Source organism: Polypterus senegalus, chromosome 1 (assembly GCF_016835505.1).
Source record: "Polypterus senegalus isolate Bchr_013 chromosome 1, ASM1683550v1, whole genome shotgun sequence".
NCBI classification, from domain to species: Eukaryota; Metazoa; Chordata; class Cladistia; order Polypteriformes; family Polypteridae; genus Polypterus; species Polypterus senegalus.
The window spans coordinates 151134016-151161447 of record NC_053154.1 but is presented as its reverse complement, the minus strand read 5'-3'; positions in this window follow the sequence as shown (position 1 = coordinate 151161447).

The following is a 27432-nucleotide window of genomic DNA, read 5'->3' as shown; positions in this document are numbered from 1 at the left end:
CATTTCTAATGTATGCAAGTTTCCTTGTCTACTGCCTGATTTGGTTTTTGCCTGCTTGATCTGCATTTGTCTAAGACTTTTAAAATTTCTGTTTATTAAATATAGAATTATTTAATAAACCATCCACAGAGTTAGATTTAAAGAAAAGGGTTACTTTTTTGGGGTTTTACTATGGAAATGTTTATTCAGATGTTATTTGTAATGCAAGCAATTTGAATATTTTTATATTTATACTGTGCAGGAGCATTTTGTGTTAGATGTGTGCTTCACTTGACCTTGATAAATAATTACAATCTCTTTGCTGGGTGAAGATTTTGCATTTCTTTGTGTGTGAGTGGGTTCAGTATGTGGTATGAAGAGAGTAAGTGACTTGTAAGAAAATAAAAAAAATGATAATATTAACAAAAAGAAAGAAAATAAATAAATAAAATCATGAAATATGACCCAAAACAAATTTATTATTGATCTGGTGAGGAAAAATACCTTAAAGCAAAGCATCTAAATATGTTTCATATAGCCTGAGTGTGCTAATGAAAACATATGGGGAGGCTGAAACAGTGAATAGGAAAAGAAAAGCAAAGCCACAGGGGAAGCAATAATCAATAAAGAAAATAGTCTCCTTTTACAAATGAATGTTTTTAATCTTGCAAAACTCTTTTCCATTAGAGAGTGAGGACAGGTTAGTTAAGGTGTTGGTTTTGAAGGCCTGAACTCTAACTGCTGCTTTCTTGTGAGAGACTCTCTGATCACATCTTTCTATAACCTGATTCTTCTTGACATTGACCATTAATGGCGTTTCTGACCCCAACATAAGGGGCTGACTAGATACTGTACCTGGTGGCTGGTGACATAAGTGCTAATCCACCTTTCTGTTTCAGTCTAGTAGTGTAATGATCCCGGTTTTGGTTTGTCATACAGGCTCCACTTCATCATTTTTGCCATTGTGTATTTTAGTGTGCCTCACAGGGTGCTGTTATCTTGTAATTTCTTGTATCATATTTCCTTACGTATTTCATTTATCTTCAATAAAAGTTTGTTCACTAAAAATGGTATGCATCTACAGTTCTCTTGTCAAATTAGATGACATATATATATGTATATATATATATATATATATATTGTAATAAATCAAGAGTCTCTTCAAACTAGAAAAGGTTTGGGGGTTTTGTCCCCATATATTGTCGTCCAGACAGAGAATGAAAAAGTTGATTCAAAATGACTTTTCAGTACAAAGTGAATACATGACTGCAACAAGATGGCGTTTTTATAACAGATGGGATGATGGGAAAGGAAATGGTTGTCAGGAAGTGATGATTGGAGGCGGACCATGGAACCAATGTCACCAAGAGTAGACCAGAATAATCGAGTGTGGAACCGGAAATGACGTCATCAGACTGGAACCGGAAGTGACGTCATCGCGGCCATTTTGGATTTGAACTGGAAAGTGTTTTATTTTTCTTCCGGTTTTCTGTAGATAGAAAGAGGTTCAGGTAAGTACCACGTGATAAACCCTTGTCTCGCGAGATTTCACTCACCTTTAGGCTCTTTGACTGCCTCCTACTCGCACGTGTGTGACATGACCCCCCCCTCAGCCCAGACCCATCCGGTCGGGCGATCTGCACCGAGAGGTCGTGGACCCGGGAGAGAGCATCTGCGTTGGCCTGTAAGGAACCCCTACGATAAGTAACGCTAAAACGGTATGGTTGAAGATCCAAAAACCACCTAGTGACACGAGGATTGACTCGATGAAGGGACATCCACTGTAAAGCGGCATGATCCGTTATCAGAGTGAACTCTCGCCCCAATAGGTAGTACCTTAATGATGTAATAGCCCACTTAATCGCCAGAGCCTCACGCTCCACCGCAGCATACTTCATCTCCCGGTCCAGCAGTTTCCGGCTCAGATACATAATGGGGTGTTCAGCACCGTCGATACATTGGCTCAACACGGCACCCAATCCTGTGGCGATGCATCGGTCTGGAGAACAAAGGAAGAGAAAAATCAGGAGATTTTAATACAGGTGCTGACGTAAGGGCCAATTTTAAGTCACCAAATGCTTTATCTACTTTATCATCCCATACCACTTTAACAGGTGCTCGCTTCTTTGTCAAATTGGATAAGGGCGTAGCAATTTCTGAGAAATGAGGTACAAAACGACGATAGTATCCAGCTAATCCCAAAAATGCTTGTACTTGCCGCTTATTTATCGGACGGGGCCAATTAATGATGGCATCAATTTTAAGACATTGTGGCTTCACGACACCTCCCCCCACTAGGTAGCCCAAATATTTGGCTTCTTTCAATCCAAAGAAACATTTCTTTGATTAATACGCAGCCCTGCTGCTGCCAGTGTGGAAAGCACCGTTTTCACCTGCTGTACATGATCCTTCCATGTGCTGGAATAGATGACAACGTCATCTAGGTAGGCGGCACAAAAGGAATTGTGGGGCCGTAGCAGTGTGTCTACCAGACGCTGGAAAGTAGCTGGCGCCCCGTGCAAACCAAATGGAAGGACCCTATACTGCCAATGTCCACTGGGAGTGCTAAGCGCTGTTTTTCTTTTGCAGAATCCGTTAAGGGAATTTGCCAATACCCTTTTGTCATGTCAAGGGTAGTTAGAATTGAGCGTTCCTAGCCGATCGAGCAGGTCATCTACTCGCGCATCGGATACGCATCAAATTTAGAGACCTGATTGAGTCGCCGGAAGTCATTACAGAACCTCCAAGACCCATCGGGTTTAGAAACTAGAACAATTGGACTAGACCAAGGGCTATAGCTTTCTTCGATAACCCCTAAATCCAGCATTCGCCTAATTTCTAACTCCACTTCCGCTTTCTTTGCCTCCGGGAGTCTGTAAGGTCTCTCCCTGACAATCACTCCAGGGTCCGTAATAATATCATGTGCAATCAACGCAGTACGTCCAGGTAATTCGTCCACCACCTCAGGTACAGACAAGATAGCTTTTTCGAGATCTTGTCTCTGTTCGGGTGTCAAATCGGGACCAAAATTAAGTTTGGCACAGGACATAAAAAGTGAACTAGGCTGTCCGGAGGAGGGATCAGGCTCCCTTTCCTTCCACGGTTTCAGCAAGTTAATATGATATACTCTTTCACTCGGTCGACGATTAGGTTGTTTAACTAAATAGTCGACGAGACCTTTTCTTTCTTTAATTTCATAAGGTCCTTGCCAATGAGCTAATAATTTATAATGGGAGGTTGGGACTAATACCATAACACGATCACCGGGACAAATTCGAATGGTGGTGTTTCTATTATAATAACGTGACTGTGCTGCTTGCGCTTTTCTAAATTATCTTTTAGGATAGGTCGGATTTTCTCTAGCCTATCGCGTAACTGCGATATATTCAAGAATATTTGAGGTAGGGAGTACCTCCTCCTCCCAACCTTCTTTTAACATGTCCAAAATCCCCCTGGGTTGTCTTCCATATAATAATTCAAAAGGAGAAAACCCTGTTGAGGTTTGAGGGACTTCCCTGTAGGCAAACAAAACGAGGGGAAGCAACTGATCCCAGTTTCTCCCGTCCTCGCTAACTACCTTGCGTAACATCTGTTTTAACGTCTGATTAAAACGTTCAACCAGTCCATCAGTTTGAGGATGATAAACTGATGTTTTTAGATGTTTTATCCTGAGTAATTTGGCCACTTCCTGAACGTTTCTGAAGTGAAAGGAGTCCCTTGATCTGTTAAGACCTCTTTGGGGATCCCAACACGCGCGAATATCCCTACTAATTCCCGTGCGATATTTTTTGAATTTGCTGAGCGCAGGAACAGCCTCTGGAAAGCGAGTGGCATAATCTACTAGAACTAAAATATATTTAAAACCTTTTAACGAGGGTTCTAATGGACCAACGAGATCTATACCTACTGCTCAAACGGGATGTCAACAAGGGAAGGGGAATAAGAGGAGCTTTAGACCGTCTGGGTATCTGGCAAGTTGACACTCCGGACATGAAGCGCAAAATCGCCTGACCTCCTCATTAATTCCCGGCCAAAAAAATCTGAGTTTTATTCTCTCCAAAGTTTTTTCGGAGCCTAGATGAGCTCCTAGAAGGTGGGCATGTGCTAATTCACATACGTTTCACAAACGCGTGCGTGGAATTAACAGCAAAGCCCGCCCTCACCCTCGTGTTCTGCCACTCTATATAATAATTCATTTTTAATTACAAAGAACGGCATCGGTGGCATGGGATCTAGGTTTGTATAACCATCGGTAGATACTATTGCATTTCTTGCATTTTTTAATGAATCATCATTCCATTGTTCTCTTTTGAATGATGATGGGGTTAACCGAATTGAGTTGCTAAGTTTTGAATAGGGTCTCTTTCGAGTTCAATGGGAGGGGCTATCGCCTCTACGTCTTCGGCCGACTGTATCAGTTCCCGCAGAGGACGATGGGACATCAACATTTTCGCACTGGGTACCCGTATGGATCCGTGCTACTGAGGGACACGGCGTGGAGGCAGTCGGAGCATTATTCTCCATTACTAAGCCTAAATTCTTTTTAGATGCAGTTACGTTCTTACCGCTGTTGATGTTATTCCAATCTCTTCCTAAAATGACTGGAAAAGGGGGATCGGGTAACACTGCCATAGCCATACTGGTTATTTTATGATCTAGCGATATTACACACCTGGCAGTTCTGTAATATTTAATATCCCCATGAATACATCTTAGACTAGTTTTCCCCTTAGTCCACTGTCGCGGTAATACGTAACGGGCAGCAACAATGGAAATGTTACTCCCGGAATCAAACATTGCCCTTACCTTTCTACCATTTATTATAACTGCACCTGTATATGGAAGAGACAGAGGGTTATTCACTGCGGCACAGTACCTTTCTCCCTTCACTATCGAGCAATCCATAGGCTCGTAGGCACAGCTCGGGGACAGATGTCCAATCTCCCCGCACTTGAAACAGCGGGGGACCGGCTAGTCTGTCCCTTCTACGGACGGCAGGTTCGGAGTTTGTCGGGGGCTCAAGGCTGCTCCACGTATCTGTTGGGTTCGGCGAGAGACCGTTCCGATCGCCCGATTTATAGGCTGCCCAATGACGCTCTGCTATTTGTATTAGGGTGTCCATATCCTCGACGTGTGCTTTCTTATTTGTTGGGCGATGTGGTCAGGGAGGGCATTCACGGGTTTCGCATGCCAGGAGCTCAGCCATTTTGTGGGAGGAATTTATATCGGGCGTAGCCAGCACACACCTTACCCCAAGCTTCAAAGCCCTGAGTTCTTAGCGGCCTTTCTGGATCGAATTGCCACTCCCTCCACTCTCTCGCCTGTTGTTCTGCTGAAACGCCGTAGCGCTTGAACACCTCCGTTTTCAGAGCGTCATAATTGGCCGCCTGCTCCTCGGTTAAATCGTAATAAGCCCTCTGCGCCGTTCCTTCAAATAGGGAGCCAGTAGGTATGCCCACTCCGACTTGACCACGCTGCCCGCTTAGCGCACGCTCAAAAATCAAAAAGTAAGACTCGATGTCATCTTCTTCAGTCAAAGGGTTAACTGGATTGGCTGTGGCGAACCACCTCGCCGTGCACCAGCACGAGACGAGCCTCGGACTCTGCCAGTTGAGTCCTGGTTTCTCCCATCTGTATCTTCAATGTTTGAAGATCTCCCATGATGGTGTGAAGTACCGTATTGAGGTCCTGTTCTTCGCTCATGATGAACAATATCCTTGCCGACTCGCCAATTGTAATAAATCAAGAGTCTTTTCAAACTAGAAAAGGTTTGGGGTTGTCCCCATATATTGTCGTCCAGACAGAGAATGAAAAAGTTGATTCAAAATGACTTTTCAGTACAAAGTGAATACATGACTGCAACAAGATGGCGTTTTATAACAGATGGGATGATGGGAAAGGAAATGGTTGTCAGGAAGTGATGATTGGAGGCGGGACCATGGAACCAATGTCACCAAGAGTAGACCAGAATAATCGAGTGTGGAACCGAAATGACGTCATCAGACTGGAACCGGAAGTGACGCATCGCGCCATTTTGGATTTGAACTGGAAAGTGTTTTATTTTTCTTCCGGTTTTCTGTAGATAGAAAGAGGTTCAGGTAAGTACCACGTGATAAACCCTTGTCTCGCGAGATTTCACTCACCTTTAGGCTCTTTGACTGCCTCCTACTCACGTGTGTGACAATATATATATATACAGTGAACCCTCGTTTATCACGGTTAATCCGTTCCAGACTCTACCGTGATAAATGAATTTTCGCGAAGTAGGATTCTTTATTTATAAATCGAATATTTTCACAGTTAGAGTATAGAAGACCTGTTTACGACCTTCTAAATACGTTTTTTAACATTATTAGAGCCCTCTAGACATGAAACAACACCCTTTAGTCACCATTACACTCATATTACTCAATATATTAGACAAAATAAGAGAAAATAAGACATATTAGACGTTACAAATATCATATTACTAGGCGCACTCACCTTTTAAGGCGACCGACTTTTATCTTTAATTTTTGCGCTCCATGTGTACATCAGGAATGTAAGTGTAGGGAATGAGAACATCAAAGTGCCCATTCATAACATCTTTTTTTTTTATCCCCTCAAGTGCCTGTCCAAAGTCGTACAATGTCAGTCCGAATCTGTACCGCTAAAGAAGGAGTTTCATGCACTAAATAAGCTATAGATAAGAATAAGCAAGCACCATCTCCCCTGATATTTACTACGCGGTGAGGCATTTGTACTCCATCAACATTAATTATTTCCAGAGACATAATTTTGTCTATTTTTCCAGCGCATTGCGCACAAAAGCAAGGGAACGATGAGAGTACCAGAACTCTGCTCACATCGCTGCCGCTCTCCCCTCAAGCCGCAAGTAGTAAGTCTGTAATAAGCGGAATACCACTATGCTTTGCACTCACGGGACGAAGGACAATCCTGAACGCTTTTATATAGTAGATTATTGTACTTTACATTTAATTGCACACAACCACTAACCTATGAAGGCACGACCGCAGTAGGAGAGTCTTCAGAGGTGGTGCAGTATCTTCAGCAGGTGCGTTGTTGTCTTCAGTGAAGAAGTACTAGATAGTGGGTGTCTGGGTGCGAGGCTGAAGAACATCTTGATTGGCAGTTGCTGGCGCTGTCTTTTCATATGCGTGAGGAGGCTTTTGTAGGGTATTGCCATCTTTAATCATATCCAAGAGTTTCACCTTCTTCTGGATAGTAAGCATCTTCCTCCACCGCTTAGTTTTATTGTCAGAAGGCTTAGAAAAGCAGCACGTTTAGGAGCCATCGTAGGGCTTAGATAAAAGTTCTCAGAAAGCGCATGCGTAGTGACGTAAGCATGTATGAGAAAAAAATCGCGATAGAGTGAAGCCGCGAAAGTCGAAGCGTGATATAGCGAGGGATCACTGTATATATATACAGTATATACAGAACTAGCAAAATACCCGCGCTTGGCAGAGGCGAAGTACTGCCTTAAAATTTTTATTAAGAAGAAAATTAAACCTTTTTAAACTGAGGTAAAATATACCAATACTTATTTGTTAAGGATCTTTTTGTATACCACATTGTGAGTTCGGCCCTCCGGTTGTAATATGACCAAGCTGTGCACTGAGCTTACTCTTGAGCATGCAACGTACAGTTGGCCATGTGAACAGTAATCTTGTTTCAAATCTCACAGCTTGGATTTCTGCTGTCATAATCGGTTTGAGTTTCATGGTTTGTTTCAATTACGACAATATTTGTCGGACTTGTGTTGAAGAGACATTCAGCATCTGTAAAGCATTGTAAGTATACAACCGGTTTCATCGATAACTTCACATCCAGCTTTTGAGAGTTTAAACATTCATAAACATCAAAGTATCCACTACTGAAATCGTCACCTGTCAATCTAAGATGTTTAAGAGGCATTGGTGGTTGTCAAAAGGTGTAAAATATTTGTCCATTTCGGTACACTTGAAAGCGACAACCGAACAATTCACCGGCAGCCATCAACTCACATGCAGATGCATAGGTGAAGAGCTTAAGCATTTCACTCTTCTAGTGCTCCTGTGTAGAATAATTATCTCCTGTACCGTCATCAGTCCACACCTTGAACCTGCCCCAGTCATTCAATACATAAGACACAATGTTCCTCCGCATATCAAGAGTGAGCCTGATATGGCCGTGCAATATGTAACAAAGAGAATGGAAAAGGTAGGTGCCATCTCCGGGCATGGAAACCACTCGGTAAGTGACTGTTCTTTGATCAATGATGATCACCTCGATAGACATGTTAATGGGGGTACGGTTGGAATGATAAAGGGAATTAATACCTGAACAATGTAAAGTATGTCTAAAATACCTACACAATAACTATAATCGTAATAAATGAACAATAAAACAGCGGAGAAGCCGTGGATTAAATAAAAAGGCTGTAGTTATCAGCAGGGAGACGTGAATCCCATAATGAAGCAAGGAAGGGAATGTAGAGACTGGAGCGACGGACGGCCTTATATAGGCAGGCAGCCAACAATGTGGGAGGCGTTGGGATGGGGGACCCAATGGCGACTCACACGGTGACCGAGCTGCAGGCTATGGACGTATATATGTACGTAAGTAGGATTCAGTTAGCGTTGGGAACCCGCGTACCAAATTTCTTGAAGATGGGCCCATAAGTAACAAAGACCATTGAAAAGTTCAATATGGCGGCCAACAGTGGCATCATACCACCGAAATAAGTACCAAATTTCAGCCTTCTACCTACACGGGAAGTTGGAGAATTAGTGACGTTGAAAGTTCAATATGGCGGCTGACAGTGGCGTCATACCACCGAAATAAGTACGTACATTGGTTTCGGTTAGTGCAGGGAAACCGCCTACCAAATTTCATGAAGATGGAGCCATTCTATGCGTAGAATTTCGAAATGAAACCTGCTTAACATTTGTAAGTAAGCTGTAAGGAATAAGCCTGCCAAATTTCAGCCTTCTACCTACACGGGAAGTTGGAGAATTAGTGATGAGTGAGTCAGTCAGTGAGTGAGTGAGTGAGTGAGTCAGTGAGGGCTTTGCCTTTTATTAGTATAGATGAGTTATTTATAAAAATGCTATATGGAATATTTGCCAGTGCATTATCAAACCCTAACCCAGCATGACTGGAAGCAAGGTCATGAACAAAAGCTGGATGGGCGATGCCAGAATATTGCCAGACAAATTGAAACACACACTCACACTAATTCAGTTTATGGTCATCTTCTAACTTAGCATTCAAGTCATTCAGAAGTACCCAAGAATAACCCAGACGGACATTTAGAGCAAGTGTAGCCCGTCTACTCTAACTTTGGGTAGAAAGTGGCCCTGAGTTCTTTACTCCAATGGCTAATTTACTATGATGCTAATTACTTTAATATTTTGAGTCTCGGGTCACTATGAAAAAAACTTTATTACTTAATTCTAGCAATACACTGGTTAGGTAATAACAAATAAATAAAGGTAGTTACTCGTTAACATTTGTTCCCAAACCAATAGTTTATGCTACACATAAAAATATAATAAAACACCAAGAAACTGGGTGATAAAACAATGATAAACTCCCCATTTAATTATAAACCAACAAAACACAATTAATACAACTGTAAATAATCAGGAATTTCCTTTTACCCAAACAAATAATCATAAACTATATTACACCGTTAATAATAAAATAAAAACACATTCAGTCGGTAATTCGGTACTTGTGAGCGTTGAGACCAAAAACCTTGCAGTCAACTCACTCCTCCAGGAGCAACAAATAAAATGAAAGTGGTACCTTACTTTACAATGGTGGTATTAATCCAACAAATCCTCCTGACCCCTCCTGACTCCTCAGCACATTGAGCTGAGTTAGCTGCTGCCTCTATCGGTTCATACTGTTACTTCCCCTTGCTGAATTAATGAGTGGTTCTTCGCCGGACAGACACTGCGAATGTCTAATCGAAATTCTCAATCTATCTCAGCAGTTCATATTCTGGTAAATTATCTTGCTGATAATTTGCCGTTTGCCTCCCAAATTTTTCGCTACACCACCTCGCCGTCACGGTCCTTCCACCCCCTTCCGTTTTCTCTACAACATCCAGTTATCAAAATAAAAGTATGCATAACCACGTAAACAAACTACTACACTAAAATTAACAGTTTAAAATACAAACAGTTAAATTTTTATGTCAGCAACTTATTTACATCAATCAGTTATTTAAGCACATTTCTACCTGCTCTACACAAGTATAAACTGCACTCACACAATGACCAGGAGCCTCATGTATAAATGGTGTGTATGCACAGAAATGTTGCATACAAACGTTTCCACGTTCAAATCGCGATATATAAAACCTAAACTTGGCGTAAAGCCACGACAATTTCCACGGTAGCTTATACCCTGTCGTACACAAGTTCTCCGATCTGTTTTGCAGACTGGCGGCAACCAGCGTCAAAGCAATGCTACTGTTCCTGTGTTTTATCTTTCTTTTTCAGATCCACATCCCTGACGCAGCTTTATAAATACACTGAAATTAACCGCATATAGTTTAATGCATCTGATTGTAATTAACCTGTAACAATATAATGGTCCACAGAATGCTCACACTATTCTAAATACCATAGCTCCTTTAGCGTTGTTACTCTCACTGTACCATTTAGAGTATTTATATCACTGTATCTGAGTGTGGAATCACAGCTCTACAGCAGCTGATTGGAAGGAGAATTATCAGGATAAAGCATCAAGCACACACTGCCTCAGCCATGTGTCCTATTTGAACTGTTACTCTCACTGCACCTTCTTCTTCTTCTTTCAGCTGCTCCCGTTAGGGGTTGCCACAGTGGATCATCTTTTTCCATATTACTCTCACTGCACCACTCGGAGCAGCTGATCAGAAAGAGAATTATCGGTATACAGCATCAAGTACACGCTGCCGCAGCCATCATTCCTATTTGAACTGCTTCTCACATGGCAAACGCTTGAAAACTTTTCCTCTACGGACCTCACGGTTCAGAAACAGTTTCATTCCAAGAGGTCTAAACGCACTCTATCAGTCCATCAACTGCTCCTTGTAGAACTGTTTGTACTTATAAGTACAATTACCTCACTGTAAACTTGTGAAACAGTTATAATATTGCACAACCTGAGCCACTTTATAAAGTGTATATTTACATACTGTATGTAAGGTGAAATGCAGCAAAATATGTTTATTATATTATACAAATAAAACTTTATTTAAATAATCTATATTGTTAATAATTAAAGGACATTATTGTCGCAAAGCTAGCAAGGATCTGGCGCTCCGTTCACGGACTGTTCCTGCCTCGCACTGTATGCTTCACTCGGACTGGCATGAAGGACAGAATAATCAAACACGTGCTACGAAGATATTTCAATGTTCCTTAAAAGTTTTGAAAAATCGGCATTATAAGCTTACAGATGGCATAACATTTATTACAGAGCTGATTGTGTGGCAATTGGGTATTTGGAGAATGAATAGGAAGGACAGGAATTGGAGGTTAGTACGTTTGAAAGAGACAGTACTGCTGCAATAAATTATTTCATCGAAGGTCGCGCACAATCACTGCGCCACCGTGTTCCCATGTTTAATAACATGCTTTAACTCCTATCATCATGAAAATGATATCACATATACATCTCAGTATTTTAGTTATTCAGAGAGCTATAATATCACAAATGTAATGGATTCTGTGTCCTGTCGGAGGAAGAGAAAGCCGGTTTAAAAAGCACGTAGTGATTCACACACATAGAGCACATAGAAATCAAATACAAAACAAAGCATTTAACGTACTACTTTAGTTACAATGGGATTTGAGAAACTAGTAAATTAAACGATTTTAAGATTAAGTTTATGATGTTGTACTTTAAAGACAAAATAAACTACATGAGTGGAAATTTCGAGATTAAAGTTGACATTTCGTGCTTTTTCCCCACTGTGTGCCTTTTTTTTCTCTGTACCCTAATAAACTTTCATATGACACTCAGACGGTGGGCTACGATTGCCTTTACACGGCGACTTTGATATGTGACTTCTTTTTTATTTTGGGCACTGTGCGACTTTGTGAACTTGAGCTTGTGAGTTTCTCCGACACACTATGCCACTCGATTAGCCTCTTTTTCTTGTTTATACCACTGTTTAAACCCACAAATAGTATGTTTTTCCTTGCCTCCACTTGGTATTAGCTGAAATTGTTCTATTTTCCCTTGTACTTTTGCCATTGTCTTTTCACAGAAGGCTGATCTTAAGGGCTATTTATATTGATTTACATATTCAAAGAGGTGCAATTCTGGGAGGAGTTGGGGTGGGGCAGCAGGCACGTGCATGTGCATTAATTTACACGCTGATCGAGATTTATGCGGAAGTACGCACATTCCAGCTTTTGTGCTTACGTCATGTTATAGTGTGAGTTCTATGCACGCCGTTATACATGAGGCCCCTGCTCTGGATTTTCATACTTTTGGATCTGAAAGCAGTTTGGGTGCTAAACATACATGGAAAGCAACCTCATTTTCAGAAAACTGATGATTTTCAGTTCCTGTTTAATTTCATAACTTCAAAGCATAGTCCTGTTAATATAAAAGGCACACAGTTAGTTTGACTTTTAATCACCGTGCATGTTTGCCTGGAGCATGTCAGCTATTATTTTATTAGTTCTATTGCTAGTATTAAATCCTTACACTGGCTCCCGGTTAAGTTTAGGGCAGATTTCAAAATCCTCCTTTTAACATATAAAAACTTAAATGGCCAAGGTCTGGCTTACTTGTCTGAACTTATCATTACAGTACTTACAAACCAGAGTGCACATTAAGATCTCCAGATGCCAGTCTGCTTATAATCCTAAGGATAAATAAAATAACTGTAGGAGGTTGTACTTTTAGTTACAGGGCTCCTAAATTGTGAAATGGTCTGCCTGCTACTGTAAGCGATGCCCCTTCGATCACAGCTTTCAGATACCGGATGAAGACTCACTACTTCAGCTTAGCATAGCCTGACTAGAGCTGCTGATTAACTGTACATACGGCATCTCTGTTGTTAGTCATTAGCACTAAAACATAAGTAACATGATAGTTATAATTTGTTACTAACACTTACCTATTCTGTTTTTCTTCTCGGTACTCAAATGTGGCACTTGGTGCCACGGCCCACCTGCCAAGTTGTTTTGCCTGCCTAAGGTAAACTCATCCCTGATGAAGGATTGCAGGAATCATTAGGCAGATGAGTCCTTTCATCGCATTGGCTGGCCCAGCGCAGTCTCAGCTGTGAAATGGCCAATTGGGGGAGGCAGCTTGATGGCTGAGGTCTCCAGGACTCTAAACAAATCCAAATTATATTATGTGATATCATACTTTTAAATTCTGCTCTGTATTTGTAATATTTTTATTTTTATACTGTATTGAGGATTACTTGTGTTCTGTTCTGTGTATTGTTTTGTATTGTATTGACCCCCTTCTTTTTGACACCCACTGCACGCCCAACCTACCTGGAAAGGGGTCTCTCTTTGAACTGCCTTTCCCAATGTTTCTTTCATTTTTTCCCTACAAGGGTTTTTTTGGGAGTTTTTCCTTGGCTTCTTAGAGAGTCAAGGCTGGATGGCTGTCAAGAGGCAGGGCCTGTTAAAACCCATTGCAGCACTTCTTGTGTGATTTGGGGCTATACAAAAATAAACTGTATTGTATTGTATTGTATAGTAATACTTTTGCAAACTATTTACTAAAAATGTGTTTTAGGCAATACAACAATTTTTGCTGACTGTAAAAAGCAAATGATTGACCTTTAATTTTTTCTTTACAGTGACAAAAGTTATTACCTTTGTTCTTAAAAGAGCAGAATGAATTAGAAGAAATAAACAAAAAAAAATTTAAGCAGACTGCTGACATCCTGTTGAAGCAAAGAAAAGCTGTACTTGCCCCTGACTGTTCACCTTCATTTAAATTAACGGGATCACACATTTATACCAATCATTAATCCTTCTTCTCTGCCAAACACATACTTGGAAGAAGTACATGAGCACACGCTTGGTTTGCTTTCTAATTGGAATAGTGAGCCATTTAATTACTAATGAGAAGGCAAGTCCATCACTCGGTGCAAATTCTTCCATTTGTATTCTGCTCAGGTCTGTGCAATTCATTGCCTTGTCTTATACTTTGTAATGTTTTTATTTAATCACATTTTGTGGCCATAACACTCCCCCCATACCGAGAGGATGACATCTTGATTCACATTGGAGGTAATCCACCTGCTAGAGTTGCCACTTATTGTGTGCTAAATACAGCCCTACTTTAACATGTATAACCATTTAAGACACAAATAACAAATCTATCAATACACACAGAGAAGAAACATGATGCAGCCTCCATAGTCTCTCTGGGAGCCTTCCTCCATTGATTTAATCTATTTTCGCAACTGCTGTGAAGGTTCATCTGGAGCATGAGACAATCTCAGCAGTGTCACACTTAATGCAGGAAGCAGCCTGGGACAGGGTGCCAGTCAATACAGTGCAAACTCATACATGCCTCTACTCAATTATATACTGCCGATTTATTGCAGCCAGTCAATGTATGGTGCACATCTTTGAGATGCAGGGAATAAAAGAAAGTTATCATGCTAAGATATGAATTTACAGTAAATTTCTAGAAATTAATGGTAGCAGTATTCTGTGCCTCAGAACTTGCTCATCAGGGTTGCTGCATTTCTCCAATTTCTTGTTCTTGAACATGACCATACACAATGTGCTCACTTACAGTTATTATGCTCTATAAGACACAGATAAGTTATTCATTCATCAGCTTCTGTTTGGAATGTTATACTTTTGTTCAAGCTTTCATTATCTTTAGAGGCTTAAAAACCAATGTTATTTAGAAAGACTCTGCTTCTCTCTTAATTATACATTTAACTTATGTAAGTGTTGAGTATTTGTTGTGATATTTATTCATTATTATTCTTCTCTAATTTAAATTTTTTTCTTCTAACTATTTGCTTGGCATCTTGTAAAGCACTTTGAGCTACATCCTGTGTAAAACAATGTGTTATAGAAATAAATGCGTCTGTTATTGGTGTTGTTGCACGTAGTCTTTACAGCAGAGAATGAGAGCTTGTTGGCAGGATGGCTAGTATAGCCAGCCCTTTAACAGGAACAATACTTTTCCTGTAGGTTCCTGCTGTTTTGTTCTGAGATTGAACAATGAGAAAAGGTGGATGTAACAAGGGTCGATGAGGAAATGAAGCAAGGGTTGTTAATGAAATGACAAGAAGACCTAAATCACCAAAGCCTGTGCCACAAAATGAACTTGAAGTCAGGAGAGGAAAGCAATAATTTTGAGACCCATAAAAGCAAAATAAACAAAGCAGGAAGAAATGGTTTGCTTTTTTTTTAGATTTTATCTAAATCATAGATGAATAGTATTTACTGTGTTGTGTCGATGACAGGAAATCTTGCGGCTGCAGTAAGAATGTTCCTGGCAACTGCAATGCATCCTAGAAACAAACCTCATGAAGTTGTGGAACTGATCAATAGAAAAATGATCAACCTTCTCCAGAAATATTCTACAAAAAACTATGACGAAGATTCTCAAGTAAGGTTTCATAATAGAACCTTGGAATATCAAGAAATGAATTCTGTAAGGAGACAATGTCTGCTTTGTCAATACAGGATGATGTTGTTGCAGAAGCCGCAAACAGCATTGTAATAATACATTTTGCAAATGACAGCCAGATTATTCAGTATATTAAGCTGGTTTAGTTAAACAATAATACTTTGTATAAGCTGTCAAGATAGCAGTTTCAGCTCCATGACTTTGTATTTGGTTCTAGATTCATGTCCCTATTTATTTCAAGAAGTGCTTCTTGAGTTCAGTCTTCATTGTGTTTCTTGTTAACTCAATGATCTTTTTGTGGTTATTTGTAAGTGGTGTAGACAGCAGCTGTGGCACCAGATAGAATGTAATTCTTTATGCATGTACAACATACATAACCTAACAAAATGCTTAAATTAATGTTAATAAACAAGCAATAAGTGATGATTCTTATTTTCTTCTTATTTTGCATCTTTCTTCCAGTTTTACACTTGTTAATTACTTCTGTCTTCATCTTTTTGACATAACCATACCAGCAATTTGCATCTGTTATGCTTTATTGGAAGGTGAAACTACAAAAAATAATGGGGATGACCAGAAGACAAGCACCAGAAGACACACAAAGATCAAAACCAAACGTCCAGCCTGTTTTTCAAAAGTACCAAAATGCTGATCAAGAATCATAGTCTGAGAATCAAGAAAAGGGCTCTGAAACAGTTTAGAAACAAAATAATTCTTTTTAAATTGCTCACAAACCCGGACATCAAAGAACCAAATAGAGGTGATCGTTATATGTTTGAACTCGAAACTGTAAAAATGTGACTTCCAGGTAAGTTGCCTAGCAACCTAGTCAAGCCAATACATGTAAGTGTTGTCAGATTTCCAAAAATGTCATCAAAATGTTGCAAAAAACAATAACAAATACCTGAAGTTATAATAGTATCATAATTTGGTCAGCAGAAGATGCCATTATGCGTGTTTATTGTTTATGTTCAGTATGCCTGTTGCAATTATGTGACAAGGTGACATGATATATGAAATCATTGCTCTCAAATATAAAAGATGGCAGCCCATTAATTGCTATGCACAAATTTCTGGATACTCTTAAAAACATATTTTGCAATAATTATTTCAAAGTCAATTTAGAGTGTCAGGAATTTGCATGTTTATTATGGACTTTTTGGTTTACACATTGAGCTTTGGCACTTGGTATCTTTGCCTTTCTGGCTTTTCGACCATTGCTTTGTTTTTTGACCACTCACTTTTTCTTTCTCTCTTATTCTACCTGAACTCCTACTCCTTGTAAAAAACCTTTTTTCTTCTCTGTGACCTGCCAAATGGTGTCAAAACATTCCAAACATGTTATGGAGGTTTTAGTTTCCTTGAACTCATACAAAGCCAGTTACTCTCAAAGTGGAATTTCTGTGTTTCATGAACAAAGGGATAGATAGGCTTAGAACATTTACACAAATGAGCCTTTTACTTTCTCTCTTTGTGGGTCAAAAGTAGCTGTTATTTTTACAAAAAATAACTGAAACACCCAAGATGCAACAGGTTTAAAAGATCATTATTTTCATGTTTACAGTATACAGTGAAATTCTTATTTGCATATACTAATTAACATCCAGCACCACGATTAATGAGTATAAGTGGAGATGGTATAAATGAAAAAATACATTTTACTGATAAGATAAGCATATTAGAAGATGGAATAGAACACAGAACATATCTTGATAGCTTGATTTCTTCCACTGTTCTGTAGAGAAAGGCACAAATTATTATATTCTCTTATATAATCCTTTCCTTGACTATTATTTAAAGGACTACCCAAGTAAACCTTATTCATTTGGACATTGCTTTTAAATGCTTTTATAAGAAGCCTCTTGGCCTGTTGAACAGATCAGTCTTTGTCTAACAGAAACTTTCTCACAATTTGTCTTGATAGCAGCATTTATTTTCTTCATGGCTCACCTGCACTTCCCCTCACACATTTCAGCAACGATGACTGTGTATATGTGTGCCACATACACTGTTGAAGCTGCTGTGAACAGATGGAAGTTTAGGTTTCCTCCGCCTTAGGAGAAAAGGCTTATAAAAGCTAAATACCTATTCTTCACACAAGTTATTCCTTTCAGTTATTCCTTCATTTTCTTACAGCTGTCCTAACTAAGTCCATTGACTGTGAAATGTTTTAGAAAGCCTGGGGCCAGGAGGGTTTTTTCATGCAGGCCTGAAAAAGAGACGAAAGACAAGACCAAGACAGGAGGACAGAGTTGAGCATAGGGTGTCTATGACAGCATTGGTATCAAGAGAGGACAGTTTATCGGGAGGAGGGAGAGCAGAGTAGACTAGAGAAGAGAAACTGCTGGGGGATAAGAAGCAGAGGTGGAAGGATACAGTTGGGATGTAAAAGAAGGAAGGAGCAGGGAGTACTGAATGAAAAAGGGGTCAGCTATGTATAGGCGAGTGACAGTTGCATTTGTGAGAGTGCACTTGCATGAGAGAACAAGGCCTAGCAGATTGAATACCCTGTGAGCTGGTGGAGTTGTGGTGCTGTGTTATGTTGAACCAGGCCTGCCCAGGTGGAAAAAACTCTTCCACAGAGAGTTTTTCTCTGGCAAAGTGGAAGGATTCTTGGATCTTTCACTGTCTAGATGTTTTTCTTTTTCTTGGCTTTGGTTGCATCTTTTTTTCTAGCTGTAGTGCAGTAGTAGTCTATGAAATTTAATATGCAGTGGTCCTCTTTCACTAGAATAAAACACTCAAGTTGGGGATTGTTGATTCTTGGTGAGATGGATTGGTTGCCTTTATGTACATTCTCTCTTACTTGTGAACTTAAAGTGTTGTAGTGAGGCTGAGCTCAATTCAGCTCCAACATTCAGCTCATTTCTTCTGCTATTAGGGTTCAGCTCTAGGTTACACTCTCTAGTAGAACTGTTGCCATGTTATGTTGAGTGTTATGGCCTGCAACTCCTGGAATCGACTAGAAGGATGCAGAGTGCAGAATTAGTTTCTATACTGTGTTATAAAAGGAAAAGTGAAGAGTTTTGGTTGATAGTTGGTGCATATTTTTCACCATTAAGGTTGGCAATGGTTGAGTTAATATTATGTTGCTCACTGACCAACAATGGTACTTTATAAAAACTGTCAATGTTTCTGTTTCAGCTCCATGACTTTGTACTTTATCCTAGATTCTAATGACTCTCTTTGTTTGAAGAAGTTAATCTAGTGTGAAAAGGATGTCTCCGAACACAGACAGACAGCCACCAGAATGTCCAAAATGCATACTTTTATTAAGCACCCAATATCAAAATGCCAACAGTCTCTCTCTCTCTTTCTCTTCACAATGACCTCCAGTTCCCTCCTCTCAAGCTTTGTCTCTTTCCTCCCAACTCTGGCTCAGCTTCTGGGGGGAGGTGGCCCCTTTTATAAGGGCTCCAGGTGCTCCATCTGCAGTCACTTCCTGGTGTGGCGGAAGTATCAGGAAAGCACTCGGAAGTACTCCGGGTGCCCCTGGGATTTCTTCTGGCAGCACTTTCTGGTGTGGCGGAAGTGCTGCCATCCAGGGTTACAACCACGTCCAGGTGCCCCCTGGCAGTGACTTCTTCTTTGTACAGGGTTGAGCTTCACAGCTCTGTGACCCCCAATGCATTCCAGAGAGGCCGCCCTCCTGTGCTCCAGGGAAAATATTGTCCCATTTCCGGTCCCCTGCTTCTTCTGGCATCCCGGTGGGGACACGTCCCTGGGTGTCTATGACACTAGGCAGATCTTTGCACAGTTATTTGTTCATCATGTTGACCAGTGTTTCTCAGCCACTGTGTCATGAGTCAATGTCAATAGGCCGCTAGCTCAAAAAAAAAAGAAAAAGTAGTCATTTCAGTGGTTGAGTAGCTCATACATTCTAACACTGAAGAGAGATTTCTGTTTCAGCATAATATACAGTTATCTTTGTACTTGTTACACCAACCCACTGTTCAATTTTATATTTCGTTAATTATTATGCTAAATACACCAAGGGGGACACCACTCAAACATTCTTCATTATAGTTTTCTGTATATTCTCTCATTCATTACACCTAGGGAGAAGCTTTTTGATATTCTTTTAATTTATCTATGGGGGAACCCTCCTACTCTTAGAATTTATATTTTTTTTATCATCACGCTCATAACATGTAGGTGGGCCCCCACCGTTCTACATTAATTTGTTTCTGTTTAGCATCTTGCTCATTACAAGCAGATGAAACTGGGTCCCGATGCCAAAAAGGTTGAGAACAGTTGTGATAGATAGATAGGATGTCAGTGTTTTAGCATGTTAAGCAAATATATCTCTCTATTATAATAAAACCTTGGGAAAAGAGACAAGACATGACTTTCTCAGAGAGACACTTTTACTTCCGGTGAGACGAGACTGTGCCAAGAGGTTTAACCACACCAGGAGCTGGAAATAAAAGGCAAGGAGTAGATGATAAAGTAGAACGTTGCAAAGAATTCAAAAACTTTGGTGTGATACATATGCAGAGCAGGTTAGAGATAAGGGAAGTCTGAAAATTCGAAAGCCTCAAAAAAATGATAGTAAAGATAGCATTAGTGCAAACAAATGGAAATTATTACTTGGTGAAATAACGGAACAGCAAAAAGAGATTGAATATATTGTTCAGATTTAAACTTTAAGTCGGAGACTTGTAGATCGTCTAATTTGTGTTGCCATTAGGGAAAAGTAGTGTTTCTTCCCAATGAAGAGGCATATCCACAAGAATTAAAAGATTTGTTGTTTGGTGAAAGTGAAATCCCGTGAGAGAAAATTTCAAGCCCCACGAAACAAGACTTTATGCAAAGAGATTTGGAAAAGTCCCACCCACACCTAAAACATTTACAATCATGCACACGGTTCAATCATTTCTCATTTGTGTGAATGCTACTGTCAGACACAGTTTGTGTAGAGAGAAAGAAACGATATTCACTCACGGTTCAGTTATACGTTGCATTGTCATGATGCAGTTCCAAACACAGAATCAAAATTCAATGCGATATTGACAAAAAGGTAAAAGCGAAAAGAGATTGAATATATGGACATAGGTGATATGGCAGAAGTATGTAGATATTGTTTGGCTTTAAATTTTAAGTCGGAGACTTGTAGATCATCTAATTCGTGTTGCCATCAGGGAAAAGTAACGTTTCTTTCCAATGAAGAGGCCTATCCATGAGAATTAAGTTTTGTTGTTTGGTGATAGTGAAATCTACATTACGTGATCGGCAGAGATGTGAAGTTGCTGGCGCGTAGTACAGGTAGGGGGGGTTGGCAAATGAAAATTCTTGAAGTAAGGCTAGTCAGCATACTTCCGTAAGATTTTAAGATATTTAAGATACTTCTGTAAGATAAGTTCAGATTAACACTCCGCCAGAACTGAATTTTGATGTTAAATGTAGAAAAGGGGCCTGCAGCTCAGGGATTGCAGATGTAAGTACCATGTGCCATGCTCTAGAAAAGAGTGCAATGCCACTTTGTCCTATAGAGTGGAGCTACAGTATAAAATGAATAATTTGTTCTGCATTCATGCTCAGAATTTATCACATTCAGTAACCATGGTGACATTAGGAATAATCTCTTGCTTTTTATAGCAGTAGCCACAATAACATAAAAGCATACTGTGTCAATTAAGCATTAGAAAAATCTCTGTCCCTAGATTCCAAGTATTCTCTCCTTCAGCCATTTCTTTCATGCGGCAGAAAGGATGAGAATATAATTCTTAAAAAATTCTAACCAAGTTGAGAGCATAACTGCAAGTTCACCAGGACAAGGCATGAAAATTGTTGATATTTGAATTAAAAAATAAACATTTGGTGTTGAGGGCATAAAATACATCTTGGGTCCAATGAGGTTTTCTTGCTCAATAAGGCAGATTTAGAAACAATGTACAACACGTCTAACAGGTTTCTTTACTTGTCCTTCATTTCTGCTTACATTGTGTAATAAAGAGACAAAATACTCATAAAGGTTTGGGTTTTTTTGGCCCGGTATACTGTAAACAATGAGCCAAAGTAGACTGGTACAGATGTAGTTCATTTAACAAAGACTGCTTGAATGGTTGAATGAGGAAACATTTATGGTGAGGGACCAGAAATGAAGAGAGATGAATACTGGGAAGGAACCGAGATAGATTTTGGGATTGATGATGTCATCAGGAATCGACAGAGGGAGGGCGGAAGTGGTGATGCGTGGTCATGTAAACATGGCAGGTTCATGGCGGTGGCGTGTCTTTCTTTCTGCAGAATAAAAGAGAGAGAGGTTAGTACCCCGCCAATCCCTTCTGGCATGCGCTTTCACGCTACAGTTCAGGTCCTTACGTGGCCCCCTAATCGCATGTGCATGACAATTGTTAAACATTTATTACATGATGTCTTCTATCAAATGCATCATACAATAGCATTCTGTTGCAAAATATGGCATGAGTAATTCAGCTAAAGCATATTTTTGGTGATTCTTGGTATATGAGATATGAAAGATGCTTTCCTGATAACGAATTGCAGGAACAAAAGTATCAACAGGATGGCACAGAACAGGGGACAGTATAAACAGAATCAGAAAAGAGGAAAGGAATGAGAGATAATAGATTTCAAGTTCTTTTATTTTAGACACATGGGTTGTTTAAAAAGAAAGAGAATGAAGTAATTAAGGAAAGGTTCTTTTGCACTTGGCACTTCTTCAGTAGTGTACAAAAAGATACAATGGAGGAAGAGCAAAAGCAGGAGTAGAAATAGAGATACCAGGCCCTATTGTCTGAATAATGAAGAAAAACAATGTAAAAGTATTTGAAGTTCAGCTTTTTATACACTAGGCCTTACAGAATAAAAAAATAAGAAAAATGGTGAAGGAACTGGGGAAGAAAATGTTTCTAATAAACCTGTTTATAATTAGGCAATACTGCCTAGAATTTGAAGAGGACAACAAGCAGCATTACAGCTCTTGTTGTTTCAACAATAGGTCACATAGTCCACAAAAAAAGAAGGGAGGTAAAGAAATAAGCACATTAATAAATTAATTGATTATTAAAGCAGGGGATTATTGGTCATTTCAAGAAGGACATACAGATTAATGACTCTGTACTGGTGTACGAGTCTGTCTGCCCTGTGGGTATCAAGAAGCACTGAGGATTCTTCACTTGCCCTTTATTATAGAGCTTATTTGTCTTTAATCTTTTATATTTTTACATGAGCATTTGTCTTTGTTCATGCTTTATTGCTTTTGTGTTACTTGGCCTATGGGGCTGTTATTTTTCTTTTCTAGCATCCCTCTGCTCCTAACTCATCAGTAAAAAAAGAAAAGTATGACTAGTACAAAAGTAGCAACACTGCATGTCTCTTTGTTTAATTTACCCTTTAAAGAAAGCCGCAGGCAGCCCTGGTGAAATTATCAATTATAAAATCTGCTTTGTGAGATTTTTTTATATTTATTGATTGGTATTTTCATTCTAGTAAACTGTTAAAAAGAAAAAAAAAGGATTTGTGAAAAAATACAAAGCTGCTTGTCATCACCTTTTGGAGAATTTATAAACTGATTTGCTGTAAATATCCTGCCTCTGCTCTTACAAAAATCTAAACAGTAAAAGTCATTACTTACTCTTTTCATCTGAAGCTTCACGCAGGTGGCATGTAATTCCTTTTTCTTTCAAATGTATCTCCAGTGTTGACATGTTAATTGTTAAGAGGTTTCATTTTGCCATCATAACTGAAAAATATAACATCAGACAGTTTGATTAAATATAGATTTTTCTGTCAGCATTCCCTCGAAGAAAATAGTGGAGGTATATTTAGACAAACATCACTTTCTCTCTTTAGTATATCGTTAGGTTCATTTTATATATTGACATGTTTGTAAGAAATAAACTTTTTTGACATCTTCCTTTACTCTTACAATGCTCAAAATTTTTTATTTTGTCTTTATTTTTGTTATTTTAATGAGCTCAGTCCATTGCACCAACAGTAGGTTAGGAACTGAATCAAATGAAATTACTAAATAATGGATAATGGCAGGTGCCAACCTATGGTAGAAACATTATCACTAAGAAAACAACAGCATCTTATTCCTAACTTTCCAATGAACTCCTTGACATGATAGTCCCTCTTTAGCAATGGGTCAGGAGCACAACTTCACTTTATTGATTGAGATCATTAAACCGAAACAATGTCAACAGCTTTATATCTTTGCTAAAACAGAGAATCATCTAATATAGTGTTCTGTGCAAGAGTATCTATCTATCTATCTATCTATCTATCTATCTATCTATCTATCTATCTATCTATCTATCTATCTGTCTGTCTGTCTGTCTCTATTTTTATAGGGGAGCGCCTCATCCATTGTGCTTTAAAACATTCTTCTCAAGAGCATAACAAAATACTAATTTTAGAAAAAGAGAAATTTGTTACAACTGACTAATATGATGGTGGCACACTGATGAACGCTGTTTATTGTAGGGACAATGTAAGCCCATTACAGACTAAACATGGGCATGCTATATGAGCTTTTCTATCACAATGCACAACAGCAGGGGCCCATTCTTCAAAATATTGAGGCATGGCTACAGACCACTAGTTGCAAAATGTTTCTGGAGCATGCTGGTACTGCAGCTAATGCTGCTGCGTCATTGATCCAAGAGAGCTGAGTTTGGATGCCTGTCTTGTATTGGAGGCACAGTAGTTAGCTCTGTTGCTCCTGGTCTGTGTATGTGTATATGGAGTGTTCACATTTTTTCTATGTTTGCTTCGGCTTTCTTCCTATATCTCAAATTATTATGAATTTATGTGTTCATGAGTCATTATTTAGCTGGTTTGGTTGCATTTTCCTACTTTATCAAGGATGTCGTCATTTTCCCACTTTCTCCAAAATGTTGCATATACTGTAGGTGGGTTCTGCTTGCTGTAAATATATGCAAGTTCCCCCTCATGTTTTCTTTTATAAATCCCAACTTTTGCGTGGAAAGTTGTGTATGCATATTTCAGGCCTTTTTTTTGAGCATATGCAAGTTTTATAAAGTCGACAAACTGGACTAGTGTTTTTATGACCTGCATTTTCAATACAGGCAGACCAGCCTGGTTATCCCAATAATGAATTGATTTGACTTTATCTTGTCAGTTAAACACACAAATAAAAAACAGAACTGTTGCCTTAACAACTAAAGCAAAAATAGTGAAAGAAAGTTTTATTTCTGTTTGAGCTGAACTGGACTGTGGACAAAAACACACACACATTATTTTCAGTTTCAGATATACAGAGATGCCTAGGAGGTCAGAAAAAGTAGTATTTACTACTGATCTTGTGCTCAGCAGCAAGAGTTCATAACACCCAGCAGTTCAGACATGCCATCACTCCCAGCAAATGAAAATCAAAGCTTAACGCATGCACCAGATTGAATCTGACTGTGCAAAGATAGCATAGGTGAAAGCAACAAAGTTATCATATTGCTAAGCCTGTTCAAAACTATTTAAAGCCCTGGTCAGTTATAAATGAGTCAGTTTGTTCCAGTTTAAAAGATAAGAAAACCTTCCGTCCTGATTACTAGCAAAGTGGGTGCCTGATCATCAATTTGCACTAAATATTGACAGTACAGAGAGTGAGGCCAAAGTACTATAAAATAAATATTTGTTCATTGCCTTAACTTAAATTAAATGCTCAAAATGTATAGTTTACAGACAAAAATATCAAAACTCCTGATGCTGGGAAATGCTTATGTACTCATCATGGCCTCAAATGATGCAGTACAAGGATTGAAAACTTTTATTATTTTTTTAAACCAGGCTCCATACTTTAGGAAGCTCATTTGCCCTTTTGATCTCCGCTTTGATGAAGATAGTCAAGCATGGCGTTGTGATGATTTGCAAAATACAGACATTTTGCCTGAGCACAAACAAAGTAAAAAAATAACAGCAGATTATCTTTTTTATTAACAGTCTACTGGCTAATGAATAGTAAGACCTTTCAATAAAGAAAAGATCTTGATTTAGAAGGAAATAAACTTCATACTTGGGGTACAATGACTCCTGAGTGAAATAGGTTCTGTCAAAAGCAGCAGAAAAGGTTAACTAGTTACTTTGAATATATACCACATCAATCTGAAATGTTCAAGGATAAAGCTTTTAATTAAAATGGTCCTCATGGAGCAAATTAGTACAGCATATGCTAAAAAACAGACAATGTACATGCAATGCAGTTAATTAAAATTAGCATTCATATTATTTGACAAAAATACCAGCACTCTTCATGAATACTAATTCATTTGGTTCAGAGAATTTTGTACATTACTGTTGCTTTTGGCAAACTTCAACAGAATGGCATGGCCTTACTTTTATAATGTTTTAGGAGATCGGGGCTTGACGTTAATTTAGGAAATTGCTTGTTACAGAAGCGAGAAAAAATAGATGTCTTATTCTGTTTTTGAGTGTAACATGCATAGTGTTGGATCTGGTTCAGGACAGGATTGCAGGCATTTGAGGATGTATGAGACAGAGACATAGGGTCAAAGGTCTTGTAAGTATGTTATGATGTCCTAGAAGGTAATATTACTGACAGAAAGATAGCCATCTTTTGCAGGCAAAAATGTTATGATCTTTCAAGGCATTTGCAGGTCTGTGCATTTCAACACTGGGCAGGGTCATCTGATTTTCAACTAGGCTCTTTAAGGCTTACCATTAAGCCTTAGGGGTGCAAGGGCACCAGAAAACTTTAACTTTAAACCAGGTAGGGTCTTGTCTCTATTCAATAGCAACAGCATCTGGTTATGTATGACCATCAGAGTATAGTGTGGAAGATTGCATGATGAGACTTCTGAACTGATTTTACTAATTATAAAACTGGGGATGGATATAAAAGGGATACAATGGAGAATTGGCTAACTGAGACATGACAAACGTGACCAACTGAGCTGTTGCATGATGGATCAGGAGGTAACTTTAAGCACTAATTCTGAAGTAAAATTGAAAGAAAATCTAGAAAAACTGAAGAAAGCATAGAGAAAAAAATGAGAATATTGAGAATACAATCAAAGTGTTTGGGGATCAGCTGGAAGAAGTAATTAAAACCACTTACTTCTCTTGCCAATGAATAAATAACTGCTGTAGAATCGGAATACAATGGGCTTCATAACAATCTCATGGTGCCTGATGACAGATACAGTATATGATTGAAAACATCATGATTGAAAGACTACCTAAAAAACTAAAAGTTCCAACCCAGTGAAATTTGTAGCAGACTTTTATTTTGGAAATATTGTTAAAGGGCTTTAAATCTGACACAAACATATTAACTACCAATCGCCTGCATGGATCGAATATCTCAAAGCCTCCTAGTTAGATTTTATAATCTAGTGGATAAAGAAAATTTGATATCTCACCTAAGACAAATGGTGAATATCATATTTAAAAACAGACAAATCCTAGTTTGCTCTGCTGTAACTGCTGCAAAATACCACTTACGGAGAGCTGAAATCAAATATAGCCTTTTGTTTCTAGCTAAACTCAAAGTATTGGTTTGAGGTCAATATTCATCTCAGCAGACAAAGTGCAACAAGAGCTAATAAAAATGAATCAAGCCATCAAAAAATGAAATGAGCATTCTAAAGGTAGGAGAAAAATCTTGTCTATGGAATGCAAAAAAGAATGACAACAATGTGTGATAGCTTGATTTAGCCTTTGCATGTGTAACTGGTACCAATTTTTTTATAACACGTTTTTCGCTACTCAACAGAATTCCTAATTGCTGTTTCTTTGTGTGATTGCCACAAATGCCTGGTTTACTTAGAGTCATTTTGACCAGTTATGCTGGACTTTTGAAACACGAAATCAATATAGAACATCATAAAACATTTTGCAGTC